Genomic DNA, 17,388 nt, shown 5'->3' with positions numbered 1-17,388 from the left:
CCAACATAGCGCTGTCCACGCTGGCGACTGCATCGCCGACTAGCAACAAAGCTGCATTTCTTTTTCATGATTCACAGGCGAAGGCAAAGAACTCGTCCTGTGTAACAGCCCCATCTGGTGACTCTTCTGTAACACTGTTAACAGCTGCATGCCATGTGCTCTGCTAAGGCTCCACCCTGAAGTCAGGAGCTGCCTGCTGTAACTAGGTAGCTTGCCCCTAAGGGCGTGGGGCCTGCAGCCAGCTACCCCTGATTACAAAACAGCCAAGTCTGGGCATGGATCAGATGATTTCCCTATAAAGAGCAGCTGGAGGCTGCAGTGAAGTAGGAAATGTTTAGTGATCAGAGGTTGCTAGGACTGAGCAGCTGCCAGTAGAGAACGGGGATGGTGACTCCAGGTAGGTCCTGCCAAAACAGAGAAGGCCCCAAGCAGGAAGGTTGGGAGTAGGAAGAGAAGAGAAACTTTTGTTTTACGTGGCTTTTTGTTGGACTTTAATGTAGCACTTGGAGTTTACTGTGAAGCAGACCCCAAGAAGGGGAGTAGTGAATGGACAGTGTAGAATTGGTCGAAGAAGCCCCTTGTTGGGGAAACTGAGGCAGGTTGCCTGTACGGCAAGCTGATGCCATGAAAGGGGAAAGCTTGGGGAAGTGGCTGGCCCAGTGATCGCTATTAGCAGAGATTGGCTATTGATTGTGTTCAGATCAAGGATTTAGTTAAAGGCTGCATACTGTCTTGATCCCATGGAGCCGCACGTCTCAGGGGAGCTGCCGGAACAGCCTGCTCCCACTGAAATCAATGGTAGTTCTGCCACCCACTGCAATGGGAGTAGGCCAGGCCCTGAAGATGCAGGAACATGATCGGGCCAGATTTAAAAAGCGCTTGGGCCCCATCAGCTCCCATGGGGACAGTGGAGAGCAAACGGGAACAAGGGGAGCTGCTGGGTGCTCTGCAGGATCTGGCCCTATAGGTTAGTGCCTCAGTGGGAGCAGAGCTCTTCTGGGTGCTGGTCATCACCCCACAAGGCCAGCAGGTTCCCAGGGGCCTCTGAGCTGGGCTCCCTCATTTTTGGGGTCACAGTCGCACTTGCTTTTTCAGAAGTGCTGAATACTCGTAGATCCAAGTGCAGCCGCTGGGAGCAGCAGGTGTGTGGGTCCCTGTAAATGAGACTCAGGTGGTGACTGATTAAGGTGCCCAGTTTGAAAGAGACTTGAAAGTCTGGCTGCAAGGTCTATCTAGCCTAGCAGAGGCAGCTGATTAAACCAGGCAAATGTCCAGTAAGCCAGGCAGTGTTCAGTGCAGGCTGTGTCAGCTCATCCCCTCTTCCACTCAGGGATATCGCACCCTGCTGCATCAGTCCTGCTCTAGGGGTGTGCCGTGTGCCTTGCACACACGTGAAATGCAGCATGCCTTGTGCAGAGTCTCTGGAGACAACTGCTAACCCTTCCTGGGACCCCACCACCAGCCCTGCTTGCAGGGGGAGCCCTAGTGCAGAGCAGGCTTGCAGGGGAGCTGCTCCACCCTCAGGCTGTCTGTTACAGGGGAAAAATTGACATTTCTAGATTGTTTCAGTCCAAACTGGAGCAAATGGAAATATTTTTGAAATTTCCTGCAAAACGGGCATTTCAAAAAAATAGTGTTAGGAGAGTTTAAATGTTTGGGTTTTTTTCAGATTGAATTTTTTTGTTCTGAAATTTATTTGATTTTTTTTCATTTTACATTATTTGTCTGTTGTTTCTAGTATGTCATGACACGTCAGTAACTGAAGTGCATATTATGACACGTCATAACATGCCAAGTAATAATATCCACGACTACCATTGACTCATCATTTAACAGCTCTAGAAAGTTAAAAAAATGACTCCCTTTTCCTTCCCTTGCACCCAGAAGAGTGGCAAACGGAGCCTGACGACACTGTGTGCACATCTGACCTGCAGCAACTAATGTTCACCTCTGTATTCCAAGAAGTGGCACAAAGGATTCTGAGTTGTTTATCAGAACAGGGAAAATATGGCTGAATATTGGATTGAAGGAGGAAATAGGTTGAGAACCACTGCTTTAGAGGATAAACAGCTTGCAGGAGTTCATTAAAAATCATAGGACGTACTTAAGTGTCTGAAATATTCTTAAGCCAGGTTCTGAGATCAATTATACCTTTGTAAATCTGGAGTAATTTTGAATTTCAGTGGTTACTCCAGATTTATACTAGTTTAACTGAGATCCGAATCTGGCCCCTAATTCATTTACGTTCAGAAGATATTTCTTATAAGTTAATTCAACTTCATGTGATTATGCAAAACTCTTATTACGATTCCACAAGTAACACAAGGTATTTCTTTTACATAAATATAAATATTGTATTTAACAATCCATTCCTATGCTGTATTTAACACACAGTTGGTTAAAAACAAAACTACATAGGTAGATTTGATTAACTTTTCCCCTATAAACCCTGATTATTATGGGCAGGTACCTTCTTTGTGAAAATTAGCTGCAGAGTGAATCCCAGCATAGGAGCAGAACCGTGTGTTTTGGGAATGGGGGATTTTGATGTAAATCTGTCTTCAGCAGTAGATGCGCACAGCATTCATTTTGCATGCACAGTTTGGAGCTGCCATCTTAGGGTGCTAATATTTTTAGTTCTTCATCTTTACCCTATAGGGAAAAAGCACCAGTGGTTTGGAAAAATGACTTGTTCTTGTTTCTGGTTCTCAGTGCCTTGTCTTCACTGGCACCATGGGCGCCGACTTATATGGGCTCCTGGGGCTTTAGCCCCAGGAATATTTACAGTCAGGGGCTCTGCTCCACCAATAGTTGGAGCTAGGTTTCGCCCCTTTTAAATCCCAGCTGTGGCCGGGAGTCAGAGGGCTCTGGGCTGCCTGCAAGAGCGGGAGCCCAGAGCCTTTTAAATCCCAGCCGTGGCTGGGAATCAGAGGGCTCTGCGCTGCCCGCTGCCGCGGGGAGCCCAGAGCCTTTTAAATCCCAGCCGCCGCCGGGAATGAGAGGGCTCTGCGCTGCCCGCTGCGGCGGGGAGCCCAGAGCCCTTTAAATCCCAGCCGCGGCCGGGAGTCAGAGGGCTCTGCGCTGCCTGCAAGAGCGGGGAGCCCAGAGCCTTTTAAATCCCAGCCGCCGCTGGGAATCAGAGGGCTCTGGGCTGCCTGCAAGAGCGGGGAGCCCAGAGCCTTTTAAATTCCAGCCGCGGCCGGGAGTCAGAGGGCTCTGGGCTGCCTGCAAGCGCGGGGAGCCCAGAGCCCTTTAAATCCCAGCCGCGGCCGGGAGTCAGAGGGCTCTGCGCTGCCTGCAAGAGCGGGGAGCCCAGAGCCCTTTAAATCCCAGCCGCGGCCGGGAGTCAGAGGCTCTGGGCTGCCTGCAAGCGCGGGGAGCCCAGCGCCTTTTAAATCCCAGCCGCGGCCGGGAGTCAGAGGGCTCTGGGCTGCCTGCAAGCGCGAGGAGCCCAGAGCCTTTTAAATCCCAGCCGCGGCCGGGAGTCAGAGGGCTCTGCACTGCCCCAGGGGCAGGGAGCCCAGAGCCCTTTGAATCCCAGCGGGGGAGGCGGCTGGGATTTAAAGGGCTCAGGGCTCCTCGCAGCTGCCAGCAGCCCAGAGCCCTTTGAATCCCAGCCCCTGGCCGCTGATTGCCCCCGCCCCAGACCCTTGCCCCAACTGCCCCCCAGGACCCCCACCCCCTATCTAAGCACCACTGGTTCTTATCCCCCGATTACCCCCTCCCGAGACCCCTGCCCCTAACTGCCCCTTGGGACCCCAGCCCCTATTTAAGCCTCCCTTCTCCTTGTCCCCAACTGCCCCCTCCTGAGACCCCACCCAGCTTCCCCCCAGAACCCCTCTACCTGTCCCCTGATAAACCTTCTGGACTCCCATGCCTACCCAATTGCTACCTGTCCCCTGACTGCCCCTCCAAACCTCTGCCCCATCCAACCCCCACTGCTCCTTGTCCCTTGACTGCCCCCCGGAACTCCCTACCCCTTCTCCAACCCCCAAACCGCTTACTGTGCCACTCAGACCAGCGTGTCTGGCTCCGTGCAGCTCCAGACAGTTGCTGCCATGCTCCCCCATGGAGCCCACAGCCCTCTCCCACCCCCAGCACCTGCCTTCCAGATTTGAACACCTCAAAATTCAGGTGTGCTCAAGCTCGGTTTGGGCAGCTTTTACTTCATTTCTCCCAAATCAGTTTCCCCTGCAAGGTGCCAACTGAAGGTGTTGGAGAACAGAGAGATCGGGTGGCCTCCTAATGCCTGGAAAAGAGACAAAGGCCGGAGGAGGGAGTGTCAGTGCCTGTGCGGACTTCTGGGAAGTGCACGGTGTGGAAGGGGATGCTGTGATGCTTTGGAACAACTCCATACAAAGCCAGTCAGGACTCTGGGGGAGCCTCCTCTCTCAGAGCAGACTGTCTCCAGGGCAAGAAGCTTACACCTTCCTGGGTCTGACCTCGGAGCATTCAGCCCTTCCACACCATGCACTTTCCACAGCGAGTCTGCCCAGGCTGGTCCTGGGGCAACCAGAGGTCCCTGCACCCCAACTCCGCAGTCAGATGTGACTCTCAGCCAGACAGTAAAACAGAAGATTTATTAGATGACGGGAACACAGTTTAAACAGAGCTTGTAGGTACAGAAAACAGAACCCCTCTGTCAGGTCCATCTTGAGGGGTGGGGAGCCCAGAACCAAGTTCTGGGTCTCTCCCCATTTCCCCAGCCAGCTCCAAACTGACACTCCCTCCTCTGGCCTCTGTGTCTCTTCCGGACAAGGAGGCCACCTGATCTTTGTCCCCAACACCTTCAGTTGGCATCTTGCAGGGGAAACTGAGGCACCCATACAGTATTCAGAGAAAATATTAAGGACATTCCCACTTCATCACAACAGGTGCAACAAAATATAATACTGTATATTGAAGTAGGCAAGTGCTGTTTCTGACTTTCCACTTTTAATTGACCTTTGTAATCGTGTGGCACTGATGCATTGTAGCTTCATTTTATATCGGCTTACAGGGCGGGAATCAGGGCCGGCTCCAGACCCCAGCGCGCCAAGCAGGCGCGTGGGGCGGCATTGTCCTGGCAGGGCGGCATTTGGCTCCGGCGGACCTTCCGCAGTCATGCCTGCGGGCAGGGGCGGCTCTACCGTTTTGGCCTCCCCAAGCAGTCATGCGCGGGAGGCGCCCCGGAGCCGCGGGAGCAGCGGACCTCCCGCGGGCATGACTGCAGAGGGACCGGCTGCGGACGGTTCGCGGGTCCAGCGGCTCCGCTTGAGCTGCCGCAGTCATGCCTGCGGGAGGTCCAGCCGAGCCGCGGGACGAGCGCCCCCTCCGCAGTCATGCCTGTGGCAGGTCCGGTCGTCCCGGGGCATGAGTGGGGCTGGTCCGCCGGCCCAGCCTGCCGCCCCGCCCCCCCCGGCGGCAGGGGACGGGCCGGCAGCGGCAGGATGAGCTGGGGCCCCAGCCTTTTGCCGCCCCCTAGATTTTGCCGCCCTAGGCACCAGCTTGTTTTGCTGGTGCCTAGAGCCGCCCCTGCCTGCGGGAGGTCCACAGGAGCCCTGGGAGGAGCGGACCTGCCGCAGGCATGACTGCGGCGGATGTGCTGGTCCCGCGGCTCGGACGGAGTTCCCGCAGGCATGCCTGCGGATGCTCCACCGGAGCCGCGGGACCACAGGACCGTCCGCAGGCACTTCTGCCCTGGCCGCGGGACCGGGGAAGGGCGGCGGAATTTCTAGAGCCGCCCCTGGCAGGAGCGGGGGGGGGGGGGGCACCACCATTTTGGGCCCCACCAAAAATTATACAAACCTGCCGCCTATGACTGGCACATAATGGTGGGTGCTGCCCACTAGCACCTGCTGCAGTTAATGCTGGAAAACAATCTTTGCTTTACTGCATCTGCCGATTTTTCACATGCTCAGAACTTTCTGCCATTTTATCTGATGTCTCCCATGTCGCATCTCTGCTTGTAGCCAAATTAGTGTAAAAAAGGTGAGTGAAACGTTCTCTGAGTGTAGTTAGAAGTTCTGGAATTCTTTCCATTCTCAGCACACGTTTCCCCCTTGGCTAGCCCGGTTATGGACCAATCAGTGCACAGACACTGACTTTTATTTTACCCCGTGGGTGCTCCACCACCATGAGGCCTGCCCGCAGCTCACTCCTCTCAGCCCTCCCCTGAGCGTCTCCTGCCAGCCGCCCGAGAGCTGATTGGGCAGGCCGGGGGTGGCTGCCAACAGCTGTGGGTGCTAAGCACCCCCTGTTTTGTTCTAGAGGTACTTGAACCCCAAAGCACCCCTGGAGTTGGTGCCTCTAGCACAGGCAGCGGAAGCTTCCTAAGAGTGTGTGGAGGGGGCACTAGTGTCTGAACTGTGGCCCCACCCCTCGTGCTGCCCTTTCTCCCCAAACCTCTGTCCTCAACCTGCCCCTTCCCCTGAGGCCCCGGTCCCGTGCCACCTCTTCCCCCTCCCCCCCCAAAAATCCCGCCTCCCGCTCACTCTTCTCCACCCCTCGCTCGCCCTTACAGCTGGTAAAAAGTGGGAGGCCATGGCCCTCAGACCCACACTGTTCCGGCATCCCCGTTGGAAGGGGCTTTGCAGCCCCAAGAGCTAGGTGCTGGTTTTTCAATGAAAGCTTCACTTCTGCTGAATGTAGCTGCAGTCACCCCCCCCCCCCCCCCCCGTCTCTGTGTAGGGTGTCACCAGCCATTGCCAGACCAGGACAGCCACCCACTGCAGGCTGAGCAGCAATCGCAGGGAGACAGCAGTTCTTGTCACCCCTCGGCCTGGCACCTCCACAGCAGGGAGCTGGCTTGTCCCCTCACTTCCACCCTGTCCCACTGGGGACAGCTGGGAAAGGGGCAACATCCTCCAGCCTCTGCCCTCCCAGATGTCATGCCTGGTCCCTGGTGCGGTCCCATGCTATGGGGGAGGGCCCAGATGGGGTGTGGTCCCATGATCATCTTCTTGTGTCCTCACGCCACTTCCCACCACATCTGTGCAGGTGCAATTGCTCGACCGTTGCACTGCCCCAGGTCGCTGGAGGAGCGTTCACGCTCCAGCAGCCGGCCTTGCAGGAGATGCTTCATATTTTGAGTCTCTCTGATGCAGTGCCAGGAAGTGGAGCCAGTGATGTAGCCCCACTTGATGATCATGTCTCTAGACCAGCCAATTCCCGTGCAGTCAGTTAAGACCACCCCATCTAGCCCAGGGCTGATCTGTACGGGGTAGTAAGAGCCAGAGTACACAGGCTCCAGGGTGGTTCTCTACTCTTCTTTGCAAGAGCTAAGCCATTGTCTGTCTGGGTGACAATGCTAGGGGTGTAACATTGGCATGAAAACTTCGTTGTGACTTGTTACCTCATACAGCGGATGTCTTGGATCTGTGCGTTGCCTTGTGCACTCGACTCTACTAGCAAATTCCCGGCGTGTGTCAATACCTGTGAGGCTGCAGCGGCTGTTGACGTGGGTGGGCGTAAGGCAGCCTGTAATGCAGTGGCAGGCGGTGGTAAGTACAGAGTCCAGCCTCTTTGCACGAGGAGATTGTGCTCACGCTGCGCAGGTGTATTCAGCAGTGGAGTCGCAAAGCGAAAGTGCTGTTGATCACCGTGCGTGTGGATGGGTCTGCACCCGCTTTGATGGAACCAGCTTGCTGAGAATGTTTCACATGCTAACCTTGGGTTTCGTTTTCTCAATGGGGGCTCTGCAGGAATGAGTGCACTTGGGTCACACCGAGGTTTATGGAATGAGCAAGTTTCGTCCCAAGCCAGCTGGTGTTGAGTTCTCATTTGGCCACTCAGTTTTTGAGACGGACCGCGCTGACTTACATGAGGTGGGCGGGCCAGTCGGGTGCAGTCCCGTGATACAAGGGCCCCAGCTGGGTGTCATCCCATGATGCAGAGGGCTATCCATGTGTCCCTATGCAGAGCCAGTCCGGATGAACCGTCACTGCTTGGGTAATTAGTTTCTCCTGCTGAGCTAGAAACCTACTATGCCCTGAGGATCTTATCCCAATGCCCTGAGAGGCTGGTGTGAGCAAAGGGTGAGATGAGCTCCTGTGGCCTGTCCCCTCAGAGCAGCTGTTCCCTCCCCTGGCGTGAGTCCCGTTGGGTCTGTGTCCTTCAGCAGCATTTTTGTGCCAGACGCTTCCTGTTTTCCCTGTGGCCCAAGGCCGCAGGGATTGTTTAGCAGGCCTGTGCGGCTGGGAATTCCTGTTTGTGTCCGGCTGACCCGGGGGAGGGGGTGCGCTGAGTGAGCACAGCTAGACAGCATGTCTTCCAGTGGGTGGAGGCCTTTGGCAGAGATGAAATAGCGCTGTATTGAGGTGCGGGGGAGGGCGGAGAGAGGGAGCCTGCCTTCTGCATTCTTTGTGGCCTTTCTAACAAAGGCCTGGTTGGAAGGACACATATCTGCCTGCCATCAGATATGTGCTGGCTGCTGGCCACTTCCCGAAAGCCCCTCTCACGACGTCCCAGCAGATGCAAGCAGAGCTGCCAGGAACACGGGTGTCCCTTTGCTGATAAGGGACGTGGTTTTGTCAGTTATTCAGCAGTGCCTCCAGCTTTAGGACGTAGTGTCTAGAGGAAGAGTCTTGGCTCTAAACAAAATGCAGAGCACCACGTCCAGCGGTAGAATCCCTTGAGCGGATGTGCCATCTGGAGGAAGCTGCCCACTGCCTGAGGATCGGCTGAGAATTGGGAGGAATTCGGCTCCTTGGGTTGCCCTCAGGGGAAGATTGTGGAGGCGGCAAACGCTGGCACCCAAATGGGACCTTCAAATCCTGCTGTTTGGGAACTTACATTGGCATTCGAGCCCAGCTGACATGCCCGAGTGCTGGCGTAGTGCACTGGTCTGGGACCTGGAAATCGTTCTTATTCTAAGCGGAGCTGGCAGCGCTGGTCAGGTCATTGATTCAGAGCAATCTGGGTCTCTTGGTAAACTGGGTGCAAGCAAACAATATGCATTTTAATACGGCTTAATGCAAATATGTACATCTAGGAACAAAAATGGGGGCGGAGACTCTATCCTGTGGAGCAGCGACTCTGAAAAAGACTTGGAGATGTGGATAATCTGATAAACATACGCTCCCAAGGTGACACTGTGGCCAAAAGAGCTAATCCAATCCTGGGATGCATAAACGGGGGGAATCTTGCGTAGGAGCAGAGAGGTTATTTTACCTCTGTATTTGGCACTGGTGCGACCACTGCTAAAATCCTGTGTCCAGTTCTGGTGCCAACAATTCAGGAAGGATGTTGATAAATTGGAGAGGGGTCAGAGAAGAGCCACGAGAATGATTAAAGGATGAGAAATCATACCTCCTAGTGCCTGTCACAGATCCACGGGACCAGTGCTATACCCCCAGCTTTGGAACAGTCTCTAGGAGGAAACCTTTCACTGTGCCTGATCCTCGAGGGGTCTCACTCTTCTTCCATGAGGCTTCACCACCTCCTTAGACTACATCTCTGAGCCGCCAGCACTCCTGCTTCACACCGTGAGCTCTGTTTAGCGAGTCCAGCTGAGGTTAACTCATACGCTCTTCAGGGATGAATGCACCTCACCAAGCATTTGCAGTGACGCTCAGTGTTGGCCAAACGACTGGGTTTTATTAGTTCACTGGAACGCAGCAGAGAAAGTCCGTAGGGTAACACAGCAAACTGAAGGTTAAAGCATAGTCCATTCTGGTTAGCCCAGAGCCCAGCCAAGCTGGAGTGAACCCCTTGCTTCAAGCTCTGCCTGTCTCTCCTCAGCCACACGGCCTGAGCTACTCACTCACGATACATCTCCTGGGCCAGGCAAGAGGGACAGACAGTAACTAGGGAAGAGAAAACTGGGGCTGCCTTCTCCTCTCTTGGTTATGGTTGCCAACTTTGTAATATTAAAAAACCAGACACTCCAGTATGAGTGCCGGACCGTTCCCCGCACCGTCCCCTGTTCACTCCTCTCCCCGGTCCCTTGCTGTTTTTCCCCTCTACCCGGGTCGGGAGGGACTCACTTGCAGAGCTGGGGTTGGGAGTTGCAGCCACCCAACGCAGGTAGGAGGTGGCCCGAGCTGAGTGTGTGTGGGGGATGCAGGTGATGATCCAGCATCTCCCCTGCACACGCTAACTGGAATTTGGGTGTCCGGTCAGCAGTACTGACTGGACTTTGGGTGTCCAGTCCCCTTCTCGACCGGACTTTCTGGTAAAAAACTGGGCACCTGGCCACCCTACTCTGGGTGCATTGCAGCTGTCCTTCCCAGCAGTGCAGAATACAACTCACCCTAGGTGCTGGCTAGGGTTTGGCAGGCGGTGCAAGCCAGGAATGTGCACGGCTTCGGTTACTGGGTCTCAGTTCTGTATACAGGTTCCCTCCTCCCCGCAGCCTGTTCATGGACTTCTGGCTCTCCCTTCTCTTCCGTGTGCAAGGAAAAGGACCAAGAGGGGGACCAGCCACCATCTGCTAATGAAACGTTGCAGGGTGTGTGTGACATTATTGATATAATCTGGGACCATACAGAACATGGTTGCAACCAAGGTCCTGTAGTGGCACCAAATCTTATGTAAAGGGGGTCATATAAGGTGTCTAAGACCAGGTTATGGGTTGCTGGTTATGATTATTCTGTATGTCTGTATCATTTTGTAGTTGAAGTTACGAGTATTGGCTCTATACTGTCTGTATTTCAAATTTGTGCTGTGCTTCTGGGAAACATCCTAGACAAGTTGCTGTTAGCTCTGCCTAGCCTGCTTGATGGCCCATTAAGGACCATCAGCTACACAATTGACCCATTGAAAGAAGGCAGATACGCCTTGTAACTCAGCAAAGTATGCAGGGACTTGCCCATGTGACTCCAGACTCCATTTTGCTGTAATTTTCCACAGTAAGGGCAAAGAGGTTCTTACACCTGGAAAAGCCTATAAAAGGCTGATGCCTCATCTCCATCTTGTCTTCAATCCTGCTTCTTACCTCTGGAGGGACTTTGCTACAAACTGAAGCGCTGAACAAAGGACTGATGACCCATCCCAGCGGGGGATGTACTCCAGAAATTTGATTTGAACCTGCAGTTTACTCCATCACTGCTACAAGCCTGAACTAAGAACTTTGCCATTACTGTATGTAATTGATTCCATTTAACCAATTCTAGCTCTCATCTCTATCTTTTTCCTTTTATGAATAAACCTTTAGATTTTAGATTCTAAAGGATTGGCAACAGCATGATTTATGGGTAAGATCTGATTTGTATATTGACCTGGGTCTGGGGCTTGATTCTTTGGGATCGAGAGAACCTTTTTCTTTTATTGGGGTGTTGGTTTTCATAACCATTCATCCCCAGGACAAGTGGCACTGGTGGTGATACTGGGACACTGGAGTGTGTAAGGGAATTGCTTGTGTGACTGGGGGCTGGAGCACATGACTTATGAGGAGAGGCTGAGGGAACTGAGATTGTTTAGTCTGCAGAAGAGAAGAATGAGGGGGGATTTGATAGCTGCTTTCAACTACCTGAAAGGGGGTTCCAAAGAGGATGGATCTAGACTGTTCTCAGTGGTAGAAGATGACAGAACAAGGAGTAATGGTCTCAAGTTGCAGAGGGGGAGGTTTAGGTTGGACATTAGGAAAAACTTTTTCACTAGTAGGGTGGTGAAGAACTGGAATGGGTTACCTAGGGAGGTAGTGGAATCTCCTTCCTTAGAGGTTTTTAAGGTCAGGCTTGACAAAGCCCTGGCTGGGATGATTTAGTTGGGTTTGGTCCTGCTTTGAGCAGGGGGTTGGACTAGATGACCTCCTGAGGTCCCTTCCAACCCTGAGATTCTATGATTCTATGACTTGTCGTTAGCCAGTGGGGTGAGACCAAAGTCCTCTTTGTCTGGCTGGTTTGGTTTGCCTTAGAGGTGAAAAACCCCAGCCTAGGGCTGTAACTGCCCTGTTTTAAGTGATTTGTTCTGAATAGGCACTCTCAGTTGGGTCCCGCCAGAACCGCATCATCACCGTGTGGGGAGGGGGTTAGGAGCTGGGGATGGGGGGAAGAAGTCTGGGGGATGAGGGGGGTATCGCACTAGGGACAGTCAGGGGGTTGCACCATGGAGGTAAGAGAGGCAGAAGGGGTGACAAGAGCAGAGGGAACAGCGAGAGGCTGGGTGTGGGGGCTAGGGGCAGAAGGATCTGTGCCCACTTAGCTCCAGAGCATGGAAAGGAACCCGGAATCCCTGAGGCTCAACATTCCTCTGCTGCCAGCAAATCTCTGGGAAGCCCTCTAGCAAAGCGTGTGTGTCCTCCTCGCCCCCAGTAGCAGGTCCACATAGTCGTTACTAGCCTACTACTGCTACCAGTTACTCTGTTAGCTCCAGTGATGGAGGACTGTGCTGTGGGTATCTCTAGACCCACGTGGGGTCAATACAGATCCACAGGATAGATTTGTTTTGTTTTTTGTTTGAATTCTTTGAAGTGTAGGAAATTATACTTTGGGGTGCCCAGTTTGAGATGCTGAGCACTCCCAGCTGCACCTGAGGTCAGTGGGAAATCAGCTGTGAACACAGCAAGTGCTAGAAAATGCTAAGTCGTTGGGGAAACTGAGGCGATAGGCTTCTCCGATTGGGTACCCGGAATTAGCTGACACTTCTGACACATTTGGCTTTAATGTCTGTGACTCGGTCCCTCAGTGGAGGTCAGACCACCTCGGCTCATAGGGTGTTGTGAAGATCTACATTGGAATTGTCCACAATCTCTAGAATGAGAACAATCATATTTTGGTAACATGAATATTATTCATGATTGCGTACTTACAAAGGTCTCACAGTGCTGTATTAGTGTTTGCTGTATCAAGGCTAGAGATGCCAGGTGTCCTGTTTTCGACCAAAATGCCTGGTTGAAAAGGGACCCTGGTGGCTTCAGTCAGCACCACTGACTGGGCCATTAAAGGTCTGGTCGGTGGCACAGGCGGGCTAAGGCAGGCTCTCTGCCTGTCCTGGATCTGTGCCGCTCGTGGAAGCAGCGGCATGTCCCGCCTCCGGCTCCTATGCATAGGGGCAGCCAGGAAGCTCCCCGGACTGGCCCCGCCCCAAGTGCCAGCTCCATAGCTCCCCATTGGCCGGGAACTGTGACCAATGGGAGCTGCAGGGGCAGCGCCTGCGGACAGGGCAGCACGCAGAGCCACCTGGCCACACCTCCAGGTAGGAGCCAGAGGGGGGCCATGCTGCTACTTCTGGGAACTGCCTGAAGTAAGCATCCCTTGGAGCCTTCATCACTGACCTCCTCCTGTGCCCCAACTTCCTGCCCCAGCCCTTATCCCCCTCCGGCCCTCTGAACTCCTTGGTCCCAGCCCAGAGCACCCTCCTGAACCCCAAACCCCTCATCCCCAACCCAGAGCCTGCACCCCCCGTGTCTCTACCCCAGTACTGATCCCACTCCCACCCTCCGAACCCCTCGGTCGCAGCCCCAAGCACCCTCCTCCCACCCCAGAGCCTGCATCCCCAGCCGGAGGCCTCACACCACCCCACACCTCTACCCCAGCCCAGAACTCCCTCCTGCACTCTGAACCCCTCTGCCCCAGCCAGGAGCACACACCTGCACCCCAAATCCCTCATCCCGAGCCCCACATCAGAGCTTGCACCCCTAACAGGAGCCCTTACCCCCTCCCGCGTCGAGGGGGCAGGGGAGGGGGCAGGGGTGTTCAGTTTTCTGCGAGTAGAAAGTTGGCAACCCTAATCAAGGCTGCCAAATTCTCTGGATGGATGGCAGGTCGGAACAGTTTCTATTACAGTTTATTTGCTAATACCCATGGTCACAGGGCTGGCTTTAGGAAGTGCGGGGCCCAATTCGAACAGTTTCTACAGGGCCCCGGCAGGGAAGGGGAAAAAAAAACACGTTAAAAAAAAGACATAGGGCTTGTACTCACCGGGCGGTGCTCCGAGTCTTCGGCGGCACTTCGACAGCAGGTCCTTCACTCGCTCAAGATCTTCGGCAGCACTGAAGAACCTGCTGCCGAAGTGCCGCCGAAGACCCAGAACAAGCGAAGGACCCACCGGCGAAGTGCTGCTGAAGACTGCTGGAGCACCGCCAGGTGAGTAAAAATTAAAAAGGCGCCTCTAGCCAGGGAAGGAATTCTCACTGCGCAAGGGGTCCTCTTAGGCGCGGGGCGCGATTCAGGGGAATTGGAGGAATTGGCGTAAACCCGGCCCTGCTTAGGAACCCTAAACCTAGGGCGGGGTGCCCTACGCATAGGAACCCTAACCCTAGCTCCAAGTGCCCTTAGGAACCCTAACCCTAGGGAGGAAAGCTCTACCTATAGGAACCCTAACCCTAGACCCAAGTGCCCTACCCATAGGAACCCTAACCCTAGGGCGGGAAGCCCTACCCATAGGAACCTTAACCCTAGCTCCAAGTGCCCTACCCTTACGAACCATAACCCTATGGCAGGAAGCCCTACCCACAGGAACCCTAACCCTAGATCCAAGTACCCTACTCTTAGGAACCATAACACTACGGAAGGAAGCACTAACTATAGGAATACTAACCCTAGCTCCAAGTGCCCTACCCATAGAAACCCTAACCCTAATGCACAGTGGCCTACGCACAGGAACCCTAACCCTAGCGCGAATTCCCTACCCTTAGGAACCCTAACCCTAGCTCCAAGTACCCTACTCTTAGGAACCATAACACTATGGAGGGAAGCACTAACTATAGGAACACTATCCCTAGATCCAAGTGCCCTACCCTTAGGAACCCTAACCCTAGGGTGGGAAGCCCTACCTATAGGAAGCCTAACCCTAGATCAAAGTGCCCTACCCTTAGGAACCGTAACCCTAGGGCGGGGAGCCCTACCCTTAGGAACACTAACCCTAGGGTGGGAAGCCCTACGCATAAGAACCCTAAACCTAGCTCCAACTGCCCTACCCTTAGGAACCTTAACCCTAGGGAGGGAAGCCCTACCCATAGGAAACCTAACCCTAGCTCCAAGTACCCTACCCTTAGGAACCCTAACCCTAGGGCGGGAAGCCGTATCCATAGGAACCCTAACCCTAGCTCCAAGTGCCCTATCCTTAGGAACCCTAACCCTAGCTCCAAGTACCCTACTCTTAGGAACCATAACACTACGGAGGGAAGCGCTAACTATAGAAACACTAACCCTAGATCCAAGTGCCCTACCCTTAGGATCCCTAACCCTAGGGCAGGAAGCCATACCCATAGGAACCCTAACCGTAGGACGGGAAGCCCTTCCCATAGGAACCGTAACCCAGCTCCAAGTGCCCTAACCATAGGAACCCTAACCCTAGGGTGTGAATCTTCACCCATAGGAACCCTAAGCCTAGCTCCAAGTGCCCTACCCTTAAGAACCCTAACCCTATGGGTGGAAAGCCCTACCCATAGGAACTCTAACCCTAGCTTGAAGTGGCCTACCATTATGAACCCTACCCCTAGGGCTGGAAGCCCTTCCCATAGGAACCCTAACCCTATCTCCATGTGCCCTACCCACAGGAACCCTAACCCTAGGGCGGGGTGCCCTACCCATAGGAACCCTAAGCTTAGCTCCAAGTGCCCTACCCATAGTAACCCTAACCGTAACTCCAAGTGCCCTACCCTTGGGAACCGTAACCCTAGGGCGGGAAGCCCTACCCTTAGGAACCCTAACCCTAAGTCCAAGTGCCCTACCCTTAGGTCACTACTTGTGGCCGAGTGACGTTCTGACTCAACAGGAATAAAACCACGGTTGGGGGCTAGGAAACCCTGCAATATTCTGTTTGGTTGAGGGTTACTTTCTCCTCTATACCTGCAGGGGGCAGTAGAGTCACAGAGTCCAAGGCCAGAAGGGACCATTGGGATCATAACTTACCCCCAAATAATTCCTAGAGCTGCTGATCTAGTAGCTTTGCCCGTTGTCTGATTTTTAAATTAGCCTTTCAAAGCACAATGTAAGAAAGCAAACTGCCCGGCCTCATTCTGAGGTAACTTTAAACGTTTTTGCACATCAGCCTGAAACTTAAACAAGAGGTTTGGCTGGAGTCCAGTTGGCTGGAGCAACAAGCTCTCAGAACTGTGTAGCACATCGACTCAGAACTAGCCGAAGGGATTCCTGCAGGGCATCAGAAGCATGTTCCATTTGAGGCTGATTCCACAGAAAACAGGTGCGGGATGGGATGCACAGTGCAGCGACCTCTCCCAAAGAGCGTTAGCTTTGAGTCGCACTTGGCAAATTAGGAGGGGTTGCAGCAGAGCGCCAGCCTGCAAATCTAGATCTTGTGATCCTAGGGGGGTTCAAATATCAGTGGTCTGCTAGAATTTCACTCAATGCATTAAAATCCAGATGGTCCATAGAGCACATCTCAGCAGCAGAATTTGTTGGACTGCTCCCACAACTGGCTTAAAGCATCCCAAGAGAAACTTGTAGCTGCTTGAATTACCCACAGGCATTTGTTTTCTTCACCTTTGCTTTAAAAAATTCACTGACAAAAAACTTACTCCTGGGCAACCTTACCTCGTGTGTTATCTCGTGCCCTTCCAGAGCCTCGAGTGCAGCAAACCTCAAACGTCTGAAAACCGGGAAATGAAGAGTTATGGTGAACGTCCAGGCATCCATAACTGTGCCCGCCCTGCCCACCTCCGAGCTAGGTGTAGCTGTCCTACCTGGCACCTCTCACCCCCGGCAATTAGTGACAGCCCCACAGCAGCAGCGAAAGCAGAGCTGTCAGCTGAAGAGAAGCACGTTGGTTTCGGCTCTGCTGGAGAGACCTCCCCGTCTGCCAAATGCAGGAGCCCTCCAGAAGGGAATGGTGCAAGGGAAGGGAAAATTAGAACAAGCAGCTGGCTATGGTTTCTGCCCTGGCCTTACAGATTCCATGTCATGCTCCTTTCCCACCATATGTTTTTAAATGTATATGGACCTTTTTTGCTAGCAAGGCAGCACGTCCATACCTTATTAAACGCTATGGGGATTAGCAGGGAGGGGTTAAGGGAGTTCCCCGGCTTGTGGTTTTCTGTCATGTTGGATCGCGATTCCTACAGAGGACAGCTTGCTTACTTACCAGATCAGCGGTCGAGGTCACCAACGACTGCCTTCCATGCCAGGCTAGCCTTTGAGTTAATTGGGGTAAAAAAAAAGGCCCATTACCGATACCAGGTTCAATCTCATAGGTGACTACATAAAGAATTGTTTGAGATTTGCGATAGATTTTTCAGTAAAACCCAGATAAATATAAACTTAATCACAACATGAGTAAGGCATGAAAAGAAACAACTGAATGACCCGCATTAATGCAGACTCTCAAATCTTACGGGGAACAGCTGCAGTGAGGATGGAAGGGGGAACGCCTCTTCCCTGGGCTTGGCGTTAAGGTTTCCCCCATCTGACCATCCCGACTTCCACCTAAGGGCTGGCCGTGCACCTCTTGCATACACCTTTCCCTTACACATGTGAGGGGCCATATTTGATTGTTTCCATCCCCTGC

At 53.5% G+C, this 17,388-nt stretch overlaps 1 long non-coding RNA gene across 1 annotated transcript; it reads left to right on the top strand.

Moving 5' to 3' along the window:
* The first annotated feature begins 307 nt into the window (after positions 1-307).
* On the top strand, positions 308-16,736 carry LOC120406636. Its single transcript, XR_005599433.1, has 3 exons — positions 308-397; positions 7,343-7,481; positions 16,446-16,736. It is a non-coding gene; the product is annotated as an uncharacterized LOC120406636 (long non-coding RNA).
* The last annotated feature ends 652 nt before the right edge of the window (positions 16,737-17,388 follow it).

Source organism: Mauremys reevesii, linkage group 5, assembly GCF_016161935.1.
Source record: "Mauremys reevesii isolate NIE-2019 linkage group 5, ASM1616193v1, whole genome shotgun sequence".
In the NCBI taxonomy this organism is placed as follows: Eukaryota; Metazoa; Chordata; order Testudines; family Geoemydidae; genus Mauremys; species Mauremys reevesii.
This window is presented reverse-complemented; position numbering and strand designations above follow the sequence as displayed.